The sequence below is a fragment of the Gopherus flavomarginatus genome, chromosome 8 (assembly GCF_025201925.1).
Source record: "Gopherus flavomarginatus isolate rGopFla2 chromosome 8, rGopFla2.mat.asm, whole genome shotgun sequence".
Classification (NCBI taxonomy): Eukaryota; Metazoa; Chordata; order Testudines; family Testudinidae; genus Gopherus; species Gopherus flavomarginatus.
The window spans coordinates 70,494,577-70,511,367 of NC_066624.1; positions in this window are offsets into that span (position 1 = coordinate 70,494,577).

Consider the following 16,791-nt stretch of genomic DNA (forward strand, 5'->3'; position numbering starts at 1 on the left):
CATGGCTCAGAAGTGGAAATCCTCCTATATGCCTGGTACTGTATCTAAAGCTGTCCAGATCCAGAGCCTCCCCTCCTTTACTTTTCATTTTAAATTCTAGTGGGATCCACATACCTCCCATGCTAGGCTTCAGATAGAGAGGGGCACTGTCTATTTAGTCCATCCAGTTCCTTCTTTGGGGGCTGCAAGGTGAGGTCACACCAGTATCCCTACTCCAGTCTGGGGATGTCTTCTGAAGGGGCTATCTGGGCCAAAGCCTTCTACTCCTTGGGTACACTTGTTCCCCATTCACAGTGCCACCCTGCTCTAGCAGTGAGCTCTCCATTCACAGCAAGGGCGGCATGAGGTTTCAGCTACCATACTCCCTCCCCCTCCCTTTCCGGTTGATAGCGGTCAAGGGAATGCTGGGAAATGTAGTTTGTTCCCTGTTCCAGGGCTGGCTTTATAGGAACCAAAGAGCTACAGCTCCCAGGGCCCCCCGTCAGTTCTCAGCTCCACCGCTGGATCCCTGCCAGCTACAGCCCCTGCAGATGGGCTGCCCCAAGCAGCTGTTTGTTTTGCTGGTGCCTAGAGCAGCCCCTGAGCAACACCAAAAACATTTTGCCAGGCCTTACTGCTGCTTCTCGATTGGTCCTTTAGCCCTACACTGGGGCTGAGAACCCCCTCTGCCAAAGAGTACACAGCAAAGAGGGGATCTCCCCCTACCACCTTGGTACATTCTGCAGTGCTTCAGCCCTGGAACAGTTAAGGGTGCAGTCCAGAGACAGCACTGGGACTTGGTGGATTCCTTATGCTCTCCCAAAGAGGTCATGGAGAGCAAGCAGGGGGAAGGTCAGGAAGAGCATTGAAGGATCTGAAGCAATGGAAGAAAATGCTAGGCAGCTGTTCCTAAAGATCCTAGGACAGAGGAGGGAGCTACCCACCCCAAAGGAGATACAGGCTGGGGAAGTAAAAGGCACCAATATGTTGGTGTTCTCCTGAAGCCCTCAAGCAAAAGCTGGGGGAGGGAGAGGGAGTGTGGGGTCTGCTGGAGAAAGGGGGTTCCCATGGGGAAACAAGAGTGGAGCAAAACCTGGGTCAGGTTTGTCAAAGGGGCCGTAAAGCTCACTGAGAAAAGTTCTGACCTGTAACAAATCAGAGACTAGGTGACTTCCAGAATCTGGCTCTACTCCTCTTTAGGAAAATTATATCCAGTTGAAATCCTAATTTTCCTCCCATTTCCTACAATTGCTGTCACCCTGTATAAATTATATATTCTATAGATATATGCCTGATGTAAAGACTCACAGAGGGACTTCAAATCAGGGGGCTCATTTAATTCCTTCATCTGATGCTCCACAGTATTTCATGCAACTTGTAGCCAAGAATATTTTATTAGTTGCAGACTATACGGTTGATGACTGATGTTATTATTTAGTGTAGGTAAGATCAAGCTACATGACAAATCCCAGCTCAAAGGGAGAAGCAGGGGTGTCAGGAATGGGTCCACCCCTTTATTTTAGTGTCAGAAGGTGAGTGGAGACAGAACTTTCATTTAAAATCAGGGTAGTTATCTCTTGTTTTAAAGCTGGGGCAGTATGTAGCCAGAGCCCTCTCAGGGTAAGAAAAGTGGCACCAGAACTTTGTAATCATGGGGCCAGAGAGATGCAGAACCAGACTGTTTATGTGAGGAAAAGGCCTCCTTACAATTGCCTGGTTGTTCTGAGAAACAGGGAAATAGAGATTTACCACTGGTCTTTAGGGAATGGGACAGTTCCAGTGGCTAGAAAATACTGCCTCCTGCACTAAGTTTGAGTTTAATTTATATAGAACAGAGGGAAGATGTAGGTTCTTAATTACAGCGGGCACAAAATACATTTAATACATTGACTAAAAGTCCCCACTTAAAGACATAGCAGCCACAAAGACATATGGCTCCTCTAAGATGTAGGTGGGGGGGGGGGGAAGACAGAAGTTAAGATTCTACAGCAACCCAAAAAACAGTATCCTGCTGCCTAACCAGCTGGAAAAGTAAAAGGTGGCCTGAAGTGCACAGCTCAGATCTGGACCCCAGCTTCTCTCATAGCTGTGGGTGCTTGGAGTCAGGGTTTGCTGCAACCACTTAGATACATGCTTAATTTTACACTCAGGAGTGTTAGTGATTGCAATATAATATTTAGGCCTGTTTATTTATCTGAGATAGAATTTTGGGTTTTGTTTGCCCATTTGAATTTTGAGAATTTTTAGAAATGCAATTGTTTGTGTCTTATATCTTTATTGACATATGTGAACAAGGAACAAAGACACTGTGTGTTGCTTCTGCCTACAGCCAGATGGTTTTTTTTAGTACAATAAGAAAAGATAAGAAATAGAGTTAAAGTGTTGCTGGCTATGGGTGGGAGTTTAATATATGAATGTACAATTGAACGACAGTTCTTCCCCAACTCCTCTCCCAAGACAAGGTCAAGCCACCAGTTGGGAAGGGCAAGAGAGATAGTAGGGGATGCATAAGAAACACTACAAGCCAAAGAAAAAATGACCTTGGCCAAAACACAACCTCACTCCCTACCCCTCCCATGGGGTACAAAAGAGGAGGCACTGAAGCCCCCAGAATCAAGACCCTCCAAAACAGACTATGACTATTAATTATAATGGATAGTACCAGGGGAAAGCACTACAGGTATAATTAAGCCTACTAAGAAGGAAGTGAGGAAGGAAGCTCTACTAGAGTGAGGGAGGAAGCTCTACTGGTATAAAAAGCTGTGGTTATGCTTGCTTGTTAACCCCAATAAACATCACATTGTCTGCACTTTGAACTCTGACCTTCTGCTTTCTGTCTTCAGGACAAAAAATAAGGGAGGGTGAGGGGGACCCCTAACAAGCTGTAATCCCATGGCAAGGGCTATTTCCTTATGTGAACTTCAGTATGTTAAGTTTTTGCAGGATGAGGGCTTTGATTTAGGCCCAGTTCTAGCAGAGATGGGCAAACAACATCAACAACCTGCCACAAAGTGAAACTGTGAAGCATGTAGAGCGCTTTGAGATTGTTGGCTGCAAAAGACCCAGCCCAGAAGCACAATTGTAAATATGAGGCAACTAACTGAAATGTGTATTACATCTGAGCCTATCAACAAGGGCAACATAAAGATTTCAAAATATTTAATAAAGGCAAAAACCTTTTTTTTTTAAAAAATGTATTGCTATTCAGACAAAATAGTTGGCAATATACCAATACCTTTAGAATAGCAACCTGGCAACGAGGTGTGATCTGAGATTTTTGGAGTAAGACTTCTGTGCAAGTGCAAAATATTTTTGGGAGCAATTTTTGAATGTGGACGTTCAAGTCCAGCTCCCACCCTGCACCTGATTCAGTGTGAGCAGATCTTTGTTCCCGTGCAGAAGCCATTTGCAGGGGTTCTCAAACAATTGGTCATGACCAATCAGGGAGTCACGAGGTTGTTACATGTGGGTTGCAAGTACATGCCTTTCTTGTAGAGCTGCCCAGCTCTGAAGACAGCACCGCAGCTAGCAGCAGCACAGAAATAAGGCTGGCAATGGGACTCTAAATCTGCTGTGAAAAGTGATATTAACAAACAAACAAACACCACTTTAAAATAGTGTTAATATCAATGTGTTTTTAATTTATGGGGGCAATCGCACTCAGAGGCTTGCAGTATGAAAGAAGTCGCCAGTACAAAAAGTTTGAGAACCACTTCATTACAGGGTCAGAGCCTTGGACACCTAAATCCATATTTAGGCATCTAGGTAGATTTTAAGGATCTAAGTGTGGATTTTAGTGCATAAACTATTAATGGTGGGGCCAATTCTGTGGAGTGCTGTGCATTATAAATTCCCAGTGACGCTGATGAGAGTTGGAGCATTTCTAAACTCACAGGATCAGGTTCTACACAAATGGAAAGAAACATTCCTGCAATGCAGTACTCCCACTGCAGTTAGCTGGTAAATACTTCTACACCATAGAGGAAGTTGAGAGGGCAGTGAATGCTGCTGTTTAGTAGCTTGGTGGTGGGGAGTAAAAATAAAAGTAGAGGATGTTGTAAACTCTATGACAGTTACTGAAGCCTAGTGAATATTGTTAATAGTAGGCTCCAGTTTATAATGTCTAGAAAAAAAAATACCAGAAGGATATGAGATAAACATTCAGATGAAACAATTAAAGGTTAATTATGGCATATGTCTCTGAGGAGAGCCACTCTCCCTCTTCATTAATGAGAGCGCATCCAGAATGACAAAGTTTAATATTAAGTTTCTAAGTTCCATTCTGTCTCATCCATAAAGACACTGATTGAAATATGCAAAAAGTTCACCAAGCTGGCGAAAATCTCCTGAGTCCCCCATGCCTTGTTCCTGAGATCATTCTTCCTCTCAAACTGTGGTACCCCTTGATCACTATGTATAGAAACATTTATATTTTCTGTACCTCACTGAGGCTAAATGAGAAAACTGCAGAGCAGGGTCACATCTGAACAGTAAAAAGTTTTAAAAAGCCCAATCACACAAAGAAGAAGCGCAAGAGATCTTGTTTTCCTCCATTCTGCCACAGTAGATCATTCCCTACGGTAGATATTCTAGCATTGTCCAGTCTAGTTTTAACTGCCTCAAGTTACAGGGTTTCCCTCATTTCCGCTTGGAAAACTACTCCACAATCTCATACACTGTAAGTTGTTTCCCACTGTTTCAAATAATCAATCGGTGAAACAGAACCCTGCACAGAAGTTGCCAGCACCACTTACGCAGCATATAGGCATCTGCCCAGGAGTCATTGTAATGTCACATGAATATTGATGCTACAACATAGTATTGTGCCTGTGCATCCCTGAGATTTTCAAATGAGCCTAAGGGAATTAGACACTCAACTCCCATTGAACTTCACAAGGATCTTGACTCTTAACTATCTGAGATGCCTCTGAAAATTCCAGCCTTAAATTCTATGGTGCACATATTGTCCCTTAGTACGTGAATACTGAGTTCCTATGTTCCATTGCTTAAACATATCAAAACAAGAGAGGTCTTCTGAATGAACCATAGTTTGTTCTCTGCCAAGTTATGTTGTAATAAGAATGTTTATTGTTTTCATTTTTAGAGGTTATTATGAGAGGGGAAGCATAATTTCTACAATGAAAGAATAATGGCCTCAGCTCTGGTGTTGTTACTGATGTTTGGTGCCCTCTACTGGTATTAATATAGCAACACTATTAGGTTCATTTTTAGAACGTGTATTTATAATCACTCAATCAGGACTTCTAAGCTTAGCCCCAAAGATTTGCTCAATGCTAAAATGTGTTGAATAAGATCCTAGAGTGGCTGGCTGTTAAACCAAATTGGCAGAGAGGAGAGACCTGGACCAACTGGGATATTACAAAATTAGAGAAGTGCAAAAGAGAGGATATTCTGTTGAATTAAAAAAAATATGTTATTTTAATTCCCCCTCCCACCCCCCAGCTTCATTCTCTATTATGAGGTTCTTCACTCTGACAGTGTAAAATTAAGATATGATTGGTACAATGTGTCCTGAAAATTGGCCATGCCTTGGACAGTGAGGTAGGGAAACAGACATGAGATGTATTCAACTCTGCTTCGTGTGTCCAGCTACTGATTACAAAGATGGCTTAAAAAGAGCTACATCTGTGTTCATTTTAAAATAACTCATTTAAAAACTTGGCAACACTTTAAAACAATTGGCTTAATCATCATTAGTCCTTTTTGTACGCGCTGTACAAATATTCATTACCAATTAACTCTGAGTGGCACAGTTACAGTGAATGCTACAACAATAATTAACATGGAGATCATAGGTAGGTTTTCACAGCAATTCAACATTAAATATTACTCACTTGTTAAAGTGTTTCAAAAACTATTCTAATTTTCTAAATTGCCACTCTATGGTGACTTTCTTTAAAATATATAATACAAGAACGAGAGGCCATTCTATGAAACTGAAAGGAGGCAAATTCAAAACTAATAAAAGGAAATATTTTTTTTCACATAAACCCACAGTTAGCCAATGGAACTTACTGGCACAAGTTATTATTGAGGCCAAGAGCTTGACAGGACTCAGAAGGGATCAGATGTTTATGAAGATAATATATATATATAGAGAGTTATTATTATAACTATTAAGGACACCAGCAAGAGTTTTGGAAGGGATATAAACATTCCTCTTTCAGGGCATGAGTCAACTTTTAACTACAGAGGCTTAGGAAGAAACTTTTCCTTTTCTGGATGGGTTATTCTAAAAGAGTCACCTGCATGGTTTCATCCTCTGAAGCATCTGGTACCAGCTACTGTCCAAGACAGGATACTGCCCTAGGTGGATCTTGGGTCTGATCCAGTATGCCAGTGCTGGGGAAATCAAGTTCACGTTTTTCCTTAAGCTTACAGGCTATTATTTATTATTTGAATTGTATTAGCACTTAGGAGCCCTAATCCTGGACCAGGACCCCGCTATGCCAGGTGCTATATAAATGCAGAACCAAGGCAGGCATTATCTTTCTCCTCTTTGGAACTGAAGTGCTCTTTCTCCTCCCACATATTGTTCCTGTTTTCACTGGTTCCCGGCCCCCCTCTTCTTTCAGACATAACTGCCACTCAGATACCTGTCCTGTGGCCAAGAGCATATGTGAGCAGCTCCTCCCTTTGCAGTAGATGCCAGTTTTGGCTGTGTGGATTACACTGTTGGAGTATCATGGCTGAGTGCCTCATCCCTTCACTCTGTCCTACATCGCAGAGGTTTTAGAAATCTGAGCTCCTAAACCCACCTCTCCCCATTGGCATAAAACTGAAGGAAATATTTCAAGGAAGAATCCTCCTTTAATTCCCATTCCTCTGCCCACTAATCAGCCCCCCCAGCCCCACACACACACACACACACAGACACCTACCTCTGACTACGCAGAAATATTAACAGTCACCCTATGTTCACATATAGAATCAAATCCGAGATTCTGACTCCAAGTCTAGCTGACACAGTGTAGTGAAAGGTCTGATCCAAAGTCTGGTGAAGTGAATGAAAAAGTTTTCCATTGATTTCAATGGACTTTGGCCAGCCCTATAGATAGGGCCAGCTCTATAGTTTTCACTGCCCCAAGCAGCGCGCCTCTGGCGGCGGGGGCAATCCATGTGCCCTTAGGGCAGCAGGTGAGTTTCCGCAGCAGTGGCAATTCGGCGGCAGCTTCTATGTTTAGCTGAAGCCGCCACGGACAGCTAAACATAGAAGCTGCCACCAAATTGCCACCTCTGCGGAAAGGCACCTGCCGCCCTAAGGGCACATGGACTGCCCCCCGCCATCTGCAGCAGCAATTCAGCACGCTGCTGGGGGGCAAAACAACAGGGACAGCCGCCCCTTGAAGATTGCTGCCCCAAGCACCAGCTTGGAATGCTGGTGCCTGGAGCTGACCCTGCCTATAGACAGCACAACTGGCCTTTGTTTAGGAAGGTGTTGTTTCACAAGTCACAGATGTAAGACACCTTATGAAACATCCAGATGTTCTCTGAGCTCCAACATTAAACTGACTGTGCTCAAGGTCAGTGAGGTCTGCCTTCTATGCAGAACCAACCATAGCAAACTACAGCAAAGGAGGAGAGAAATCTTTTTAGATGCACAATAAATACAAGGATGAGCTGAGAAGGCAATGTTCAGATCCATATTAGGCTTAGGCTAAGGTTGGGAGTTCAGGTTTGAGACTGGAATATAGCTAGTGTTTGAGTTCAGGTGGGATGGCACAGAAATTTCAAAGGAGTAGATGGGGAGAAGTGAATTCATATCTAGGTATTTGGATGCAAACCCTCCCACACCCAAAATTTAGAAGGTGGAGGTCAGACCTTCTCAGCACTTTATCTTAACAATAGCAGCAAAGCCACAGCCATGCTTGAGATCTTGGGTATGTACCTGAGTGGCAAGCCTGTGCTGCTGCAGCTTCACTGCTCTTGATAGTCGAGCTAGCGATATCAAAGCTAGATTGGGTATGTCAACATGTGCTGCAGTCACATCTCTAATTTCAGTAGAGACATACCCAGAGAATGATGTCCCAGTCCTGTGCTGAGTACCCATTAGCAGATGGCAAGTCCAAGAACAGGGTTTCATAGGACATTAGTCTAGATCTGGCTACAGGGCCACAGCATCAGACAGCATCAATCAAGAGTATTTGGTCATCAGCAATGGACATGAAGGATATGTCTGCACTTGGAGCTGGAGGTGTAAATTCCAGCTTTGAGGAAATCTCTCACACTAGCTCTGATCTAGCACTAAAGATAGTGTAGCCATGATGCAAGCATCAGGAGGTGCTAGCTGTCCTAAGTACGTGCCTAGCATCTTGGATAGGTATGCAGTCGGGATGGTTGGCCCCTAGCATCTCAGACAGGTATGTACTCTGGGAAGTTGGCCCCTCTCACCACTCACACCACAGCAGCTACACTACTTTGAGCATCTTAGAGGTAGCGTGACTGTCTCCTTGTGCTTGGAATTACACCTTTAGCTCGAAGTGTGGACATATCCTAATGCTCCAGGCCCTGCTCCTGCATTGTACAGTGGCTGAGTGCACTGCTGCTCCCACATGGAGCCCAACTGAAGTGAATGGGCACAGCAGTCTGGCCATACGCTGCACAACACAGGGTGGGAGTCAAGAGGAACACCTGTCAGCATGCCAACTGAGATGACTTTGGTGCCAACTGACAAGCAAGGAACATTCCTGGCTGGAGAGATTTAAGCAGTCACACAGTAGCAATTCCTGAGTGAGAGAGAGGAACTGCAATTCAGAGAGCCAGCTGGAAGACAAAGTCTGTTCTCCATTTTCCTAGAAGCCACGCCACAAAACACACCTTGAAATTCCTGCAGATCCTATCAAGACCACCCTCCCTGAGCAACAGACCTGGGGATATGTATTAGAGAATAGGAAGAAATATGGTAAGTCTACCAAGAGCTGCAGTTTGGTGAAGAGATTAAAATATCAGAATGAGGGTTATAGACACAGATCTGAGAATATGAAATGCCAGACATCCCATGTTTCTATAAGGCAAGTTACTCTGTCATTCTCTACTGAAAAACATTTCTGTCTGTATCCTTACTTCTCTAAATTTAACAACATCCGAGGGAATCCTCAATACATCCTCACTGGAAACTAATCACGCTGGAATTTAAGTAGGTGGTAGGGTTTGTATTAACTTAACATATGACTAACCAAAAAGGTGTCAAGCATAGAAAGTCATCAATGAAAACATTTCTTATCATAGTAGAACCCCAAAGTTATGAACACCTTGGGAAGGGAGGTTATTCGTAACAAAATTTTATGGTTGTTCTTTTGAAAGTTTACAATGGAACATTGACTTAATACAGCTTTGAAACTTTAATAAGCAGAAGAAAAATGCTGCTTTTAACCATTTGAATTTCAATGAAACAAACACAGTTTCCTTACCTTGTCAAATCTTTTTTAAATAAGTTTTTTAAACTTTTTCTTTTTTTTAGTAATTCACATTTAACACACTACTGTACAGTATTTGTTTTGTTTTTGTCTCTGCTGGCTGATTGTGTACTTCTGGTTCTAAATGAGTTGTGTGGTTGACCAGTCAGTTCGTTACTCTGGTGTTCGTAGCTCTGAGGTTCTACTGTAATACAATGTAATTGCAAACCTATTTCTTCATCTCCTTTAACAATAATTAAAGGGACATGGTCATTTTTAACAGGCTGCAAATGTAATCTTTTCAGCTGGCTCTGTGATCCTAAAACATCTAACAAGCTCCCCAAAAACCATGACTGTAAGCACTTATGTACATGCTTAAATTTACTACTGTGAGAAGTCCCTTTGGAATCGCTACAGCTAGTAAAGTTAGGCACATGTATAAGTATTTGCAGACTCTAAATTTAACTACTAGAGTGGAGTGAACAAACAAAAAAGCATGCAATTTTTCAAAAATGGTGATTTTTTTTAATTTTGGAATTTTCTAAAAAAAATTTAAAAAAATATGTTTTTACTGTAAGTTTTTGCGTTCTAGTTTTCCCTACTGCCTCCCTGTTTTGCCACTGAAAAAGAGGGGACAAGTTAAAAAAGTCAAAAAACAAACAAGACAATAGGAAAAGGAAAAACAAAGCAAAACAATGATTTTCTTATGAAAAGGGAAGAACATTTTGAAAAAGTAAATATTGTTGGGGAAAAAATTGGTTTTGGAAAAAAAGACTATTTTTTACAGGAAAAAAATTTCATTTGAAAAATTTCAACCAGCTCTATTAACTGCTCTGAGGAGCAGTTTTCCAACATCTTACCCAACATTCTGTGTTTCTTCAAACTGTGAGGTTATGTGTATGCGTGCTTGCATTATATATGTTATGCTTTCCATCTGTTCAGCCTGGCTGCTCAGTTCTTGTGAGTCAGCAAGTCAAAGAAAGTTGGCTGCTCTAATATTAGATTTGACTTCAATGAAAGTAATTCCTTCTCCCCTTTAAAACAGATACATTCTGGCTGATATGACAATTAAGAATAATCTTTCCACTACCTTTTTTAAAAAGTCAAGTTATGAAGCAAATACATAGGATCACAGAAAACTTTAGCAATAGTTTGATCCAGTGGATTGCACAATTTGCCTCATAGTGGGCCTGATTTTTACCCTGGTATAAATCAAGAGCAACTCCAGCGAAGTCAACAGAGTTTCATGCATGTAAAACCAGTGTAAACACTGTTTATCCACAGTTAAAAATTCTGAAAATTAAATCACACCCACAAGTTTTCACTAACAGAGACACACCCAGATAATGGGCAAATTCCTTGTTATACGTTGCTTTCGTTCAAGACATTGAGAATGGGGCGGGGGAATTGCAGTCAGACTAGGTACATTAAAAGTGACACTGTAGCATTACATTTCAATTGACTTAAAGAGCAGGCTCTCCTAGGGAATGGCTGCAGAAATATTGGAGAGTTGCTGCTTGCTGGGAGTGGGCATTGCAGACTTTGTAATAAAATATGGAGACTGTTTCCACAGTAGAAAACAAAGGAATGAAAAATAAAGGCTTTGGATCCTTTTGCTGTTCAATTATTTCTCTCTCCTCTCCCCTCTTTTAAGATGAATCTTATATTGACTCTACTGAAGTTTCATGGACATAAATGAAGTCTTTAAAATCTAAAATTAGTTTAAAATCTAAATCACTTCCCTAATATTTCTTTCAGAGGTTATTCATCACACAGCACCCTTTACATAATTGCATGTAATTAATCAATCCTAGTAAGCATACAGTGACTAGGTTTGAAGAGAACTGGCTTGGTTCTCTTCTGGTCTCTCTTCTCTTGGTTCTCAAATGAAGTGTAAAAATATAATTAAGAAGGCCAAAAAAGAATTTGAAGAACAGCTAGCCAAAAACTCAAAAAGTAATAGCAAAAAATATGCTATGTACATCAGAAGCAGGAAGCCTGCTAAACAACCACTCAGGCCACTGGACGATCGAAATGCTAAAGGATCACTTAACGACAATAAGACCATTGCAGAGAAACTAATTGAATTCTTTGCATCTGTCTTCATGGCTGAGGATATGAGGGAGATTCCCAAACCTGAGCCATTCTTTTTAGGTGGCAAATCTGAGGAACTGTTCCAGACCAAGGTGTCATTGGAGGAGGTTTTGGAACAAGTTGATAAATTAAACAGTAATAAGTCACCAGGACCAGATGGTATTCACCCATGAGTTCTGAAGGAACTCAAATGTGAAATTGCAGAACTACTAACTGTGGTTTATAACCTATCATTTAAATCAGCTTCTGTACCAAATGACTGGAGGATAGTGAATGTGATGCCAATTTTTTAAAAGGGCTCCAAAGATGATATCAGCAATTACAGGTCGGTAAGCTTAACTTGAGTTAGGGTAACCCCGATTTTTGGGTCTTTTACTTATATTGGCCTCTATTATCCCCCACCCCCGTCCCGATTTTTCACACTTGCTGTCTGGTCACCCTAACCTGAGTACCGGGAAAACTGGTTGAAACTATAGTAAAGAACAGAATTGTCAGACACATAGATGAACATAATTTGTTAGGGAAGAGTCAACATAGTTTTTGTAAAGGGGAATCATGCCTCTCCAATCTACTAGAATTCTTTGCGGGGGTCAATAAGCATGTGGACGAGAGGGAATCCAGTGAATATAGTGTACTTTGATTTTCAGAAAGCCTGTGACAAGGTCCCTCACCAAATCATGGGATAAGAGGGAAGGTCCTCCCATGGGTTGGTAACTGGTTAAAAGATAGTAAACAAAGGGTAGACATGGAGAGAGTAAATAGTGGCGTCTCCCAAGGGTCTGTACTTGGACCAGTACTATTCAACATATTCATAAATGATCTGGAAAAATGGGTAAACAGTGAGGTGGCAAAATCTGCAGATGATACAAAACTACTCAAGATAGTTAAGTCTAAAGCAGACTGTGATGAGCTACAAAGGGATTTCACAAAACTGGGTAACTGGGAAGCAAAATGGCAGATGAAATTAAATGTTGATAAATGCAACGTAATGCACATTGGAAAACATAATCCCAACTATACTTATAAAATGATGGGGTCTAAATTAGCTGTTACCACTCAGGAGAGGGATGTTGGAGTCATTGTAGATAGTTCTCTGAAAACATTCACTCAGTGTGCAGCGGCAGTCAAAAAAGCGAACAGAATGTTGGGAATCATTAAGAAAGGGATAGATAAGAAGACAGAAAATATCATATTGCCTCCATATAAATCCATGGTGCGCCCACATCTTGATGCAGCTGTGGTTGCCCCATCTCAAAAAAGAAACTGGAATTAGAAAAGGTTCAGAATAGAGCAACAAAAATTATTAGGGTATGGAACAGCTTCCGTCTGAGGAGAGATTAATAAGAATGGGACTTTTCAGCTTTGAAAACAGACGACTAAGGGGGGATATGATAGAGATCTATTAAATCATGACTGGTGTGGGGAAAGTAAATAAGGAAGTGTTATTTACTTCTTCTCATAACACAAGAACTACGGGGTCACCAAATGAAATTAATAGGCAGCAGGTTTAAAACAAGCAAAAGGAAATATTTCTTCATGCAACACACAGTCAACTTGTGGAACTCTTTGCCAGAGGATGTTGTGAAGGCCAAGACTATAACAGGGTTCCAAAAAGAACTAAATAAATTCATGGAGGATAGGTCCATCAATGGCTATTAGCCAGGATGGGCAGGAATAGTGTCCCTAGCCTCTGTTTGCCAGAAGCTGGAAACGGGTGACTGGATAGATCACTTGATCATTACTTGTTCTGTTCATTCCCTCTGTGGCACCTGGCATTGGCCACTCAGAAGATAGGATACTGGGCTAGATGGACCTTTGGTCTGACCTAGTATGGCTGTTCTTTGGTTGTAATTAAAGTTACAGGTACCTTAATGTACATCCACTTTGGAGGAGAAAAATGTATGGAAAAGTAAATATCTCATATGTATATGATAAAGACAGAGTGAGGATGTTGAAACATCATACAACAATTCTAGTGCCCTAATGATTTCTGTGGCCTGTGAAATACAGATTGTAAAAGAAATGAGCCCCGAACCAACTCTTCTGGCGTATGTACAAATACAGATGTGAAGCAGGGTTGGGAGATAAGCAGTTCTTTCAAGTTAATATGCCTATGAGATAAGACTTCTAGAAAACTAACAGAATCAAGGGAAAGTGCTACAGCAGGGCACAGATAAGCACCAATATTAGGTCCATCACTTCCTGTTTGCCTGCGGTTTTGACAGAGACTACCAAAATAATACACAATCAAAAAAGCACGCCATGGCTGTTGTACCATCAATCCACAAAAGATGATCAGAAGGCAAGCAGAGGAAAGACATTAAAATGATTAACCCTGAAAGGTAAACTATGTATATTAACATCCTGCCCTGCAAGGTACTTAGAAACCCCAATGGAAGAAAGAAAGAAGGAAGCAGCGCCTAGCCACACATTGCAGAGTTCTGCTGCCCTTATGACTGGACCTCTCACCTGTAGGGTTCTGCTTCTAGTGATTCAAGAGAGGTCACCAGTACTCACTGAAAGATGCCAGGTTGGGATCACTTGCAAGGCGGGAGTGCTAAATTTATAGCATCACAGAACAGCATACAATGGAGAGGTGCAGCACTGCAGCTTTTCATTGAGTTGAGTGAGTGTGTGTGTGGGAGGGGAGAACAGCAAAAATCTGGTTTATTTTTATTTGCCTTTTGTTTGTTGCTGTTGCCTTGACACAGGTGGCTGCGGTTGGTGGCCTCTTTCCTTCCTACTGACCAGAGAGGGCTAAGGTGGCAGATTGCTTTAATGATTAAAACCAAACACACATGCTACAAAGGAAAACAAAAAGAAAAAGGTGGTGTTAAAAGGCAGCATGGAGAGGACTGGTTGGCTGAAATCAAAGGCAAACATAGTTAAGATGCTATAAATTGGAGCCCTGAGCTTGCAAACTGCTCCATGTGGGTGGACCTCTATTGACCTCAGTGGGGCTCTGCATAGACACAAGGGTCTGTCTGCATGCATGGAACCATTTTCAAGATTGTGGACCTGATCTTCAGCACCTTTAGCAGGCTTCAGGCCTCCTCTAAGGGCTGAATTTCCTTGGAAGGGATAATTTCAACCTGAACTGATATTTCCTGAAGTTATGTAAAGATGTTTAATCAGGAGTTAATTTATTTTGAAACTTTAAAAATATATTAGTTTTATATATAATAGCCTTCAGCGTGATCTGTGTCCTTCATCCCCTTCTTGCTGAATGATGACCCTGATCCTGCAAACACTTAGGCACGCGTTTAGCTTTAAGCTTGTGAGTCATCCCATTGACACTGGGCCCTAAATGACCTGAGAGTCAGAGTCAGACACCTAAAGTGCATAGGTACTTAGGTGCAGACCTGGTTGGCAAAGTGGATCTTATTGGGCAAAAAGTGAACAGAGATCATAAATAAAGGAAATGAATGTAAGTAAGAATGGTTTTCTCTCTCTGTGGTGGCCCCCGTCTCAGCATCCCACTGTCTGTAATGTATTTATCCTCACAACACACCAGAGGAATAGGAAAGTGCTACTAGTTTACTGATGGGAAACTGAGGCACAAAGATGCTAAGTCTGAGGTCACACAGGAAGTCTCTGGCAGAGCAAGGAAATGAATCTAGGTCTCTCAAGTGCTAGGCTAGTTCAAAATTCACTAGCCTATCCTGCCTCTTGTGGTCAACAAGGCAGTGGGGCTGAGGCTGGGAGGATCTGGGCCGAATTCCCAGCTCTACCCTAGGCTTCCTGGTTGACTTTGGATGAGTCACTTCCTCTAGATCCCAGTTCCCCAGGTATAAAATGGGGACAACACTACTTTGTTTTCTACCTTTTATCTATATAGGCCCTGATCCGCCAAAAACTTCTGCAGAGTCCTTACTGCACACACTTGAGTAATCCCACTGAGGTCAAATCCCTGCTCCAAAAACCTTATGGGTCTAAGGTCCCAATCCTGCAAAGACTTACATATGGTCTTACTTTTCTTTATGCTTGTAAGTAGTTCCATTGGAAAATTTGTTGTTGGTTTGGTTTTGTTAATACAAGATTTTAAACAAGGACGTATCTGTTGAAATGGCTTCATCCTGCAGCTTTTACTTGGGCAAAACTCTCATTGACATCACTCAGGCCTGGGAATGGGCCCAACCTTTGCAAGTACTTTTATGTTAAAACAATTTATCTGATTTGCACATTTTTTGAATAGGAACTATTTATAGTTTTATGTTTGTTAAATTAACCTGATTTAGCAGTTCAATAAAATGATACCAGTAAAGCAGATTAGTATATTTTAAATAAGTTCTTATTAAAAGTTATTTTTTACAGCTTTCATAGTTCAGCACTGATCTAATTGCTCTTGTCTCATGATCAAAGCAACATTAATGCTGAAATAAGGATTGGAGGGGGATCACCAATCCTGCAGTGAGCTCCACATGGGATCGGAGCCATTGGAAGCTGAAAGACAACTGACTTCAGACATGTTGCAATGGACAAGTATTTGGACATGGACATAACATTCCTTTCTAACTAAGGACACGGTAGGAGGAGATTTTCAAAGGGCCCCAAGAGAGTTAGGTGCCAAAAGTTAAAGGGCTTTCAAAAGATCTCAGCCTGGAGCAGCTGGGAATCAAGTGCCTAAATACCTTTGAGGATCTTGACCTTTGCACATATATGATAGGGAAAATTCTCTGATTGCAGAAGGCCCAGAAAGTAGTGGAACCAGTCCAGTTTCCCTGCACAAATAAGAGCACTCGTAGTATGCTGGGAGACCACAAAACAGCTGTACCTTGTGGTGCTCCCTGTTCTGCATTAGAAGAGTTCTGCAGTGCGGGGGATGGGGCAACTAGCAGATCTTTATATCATTCCCTCCACAAAGAAGGACAGATATGGTGGCACTTGTAGCCCTAAAGCAGCAGACATGGAATGGCCTGCAGTGAATGGTCCCTTCTTGCTCCTGAGGAGGAGAATACTGGTTACTTGAACTGCACAAAAGAACAAGGATTTGCGGCAGCCTGCTTAATCACTACATGGGAGTAACACTGGAGTAAAAAACAAGAGTATGTGAGAGGAGAATCAAGCCTCAGGCCTCCAACTCATGTGTACAATACGTTGCACAGATGAACTGTCATGTAAGAACATAATTAAAGTAACAGAGCTGTAAAGTTTTGGAACAGCATGAAACAGAGAAAAGCACTTTCAGCAACTGACCTTTGGTACCTTATTGGAAACCCATTGCAACCTGGAGCACATACAAAGATTACACACTGCTATTATCCAGTATTAACTGAATTTGCTCTGGAATATTGTCATCCAT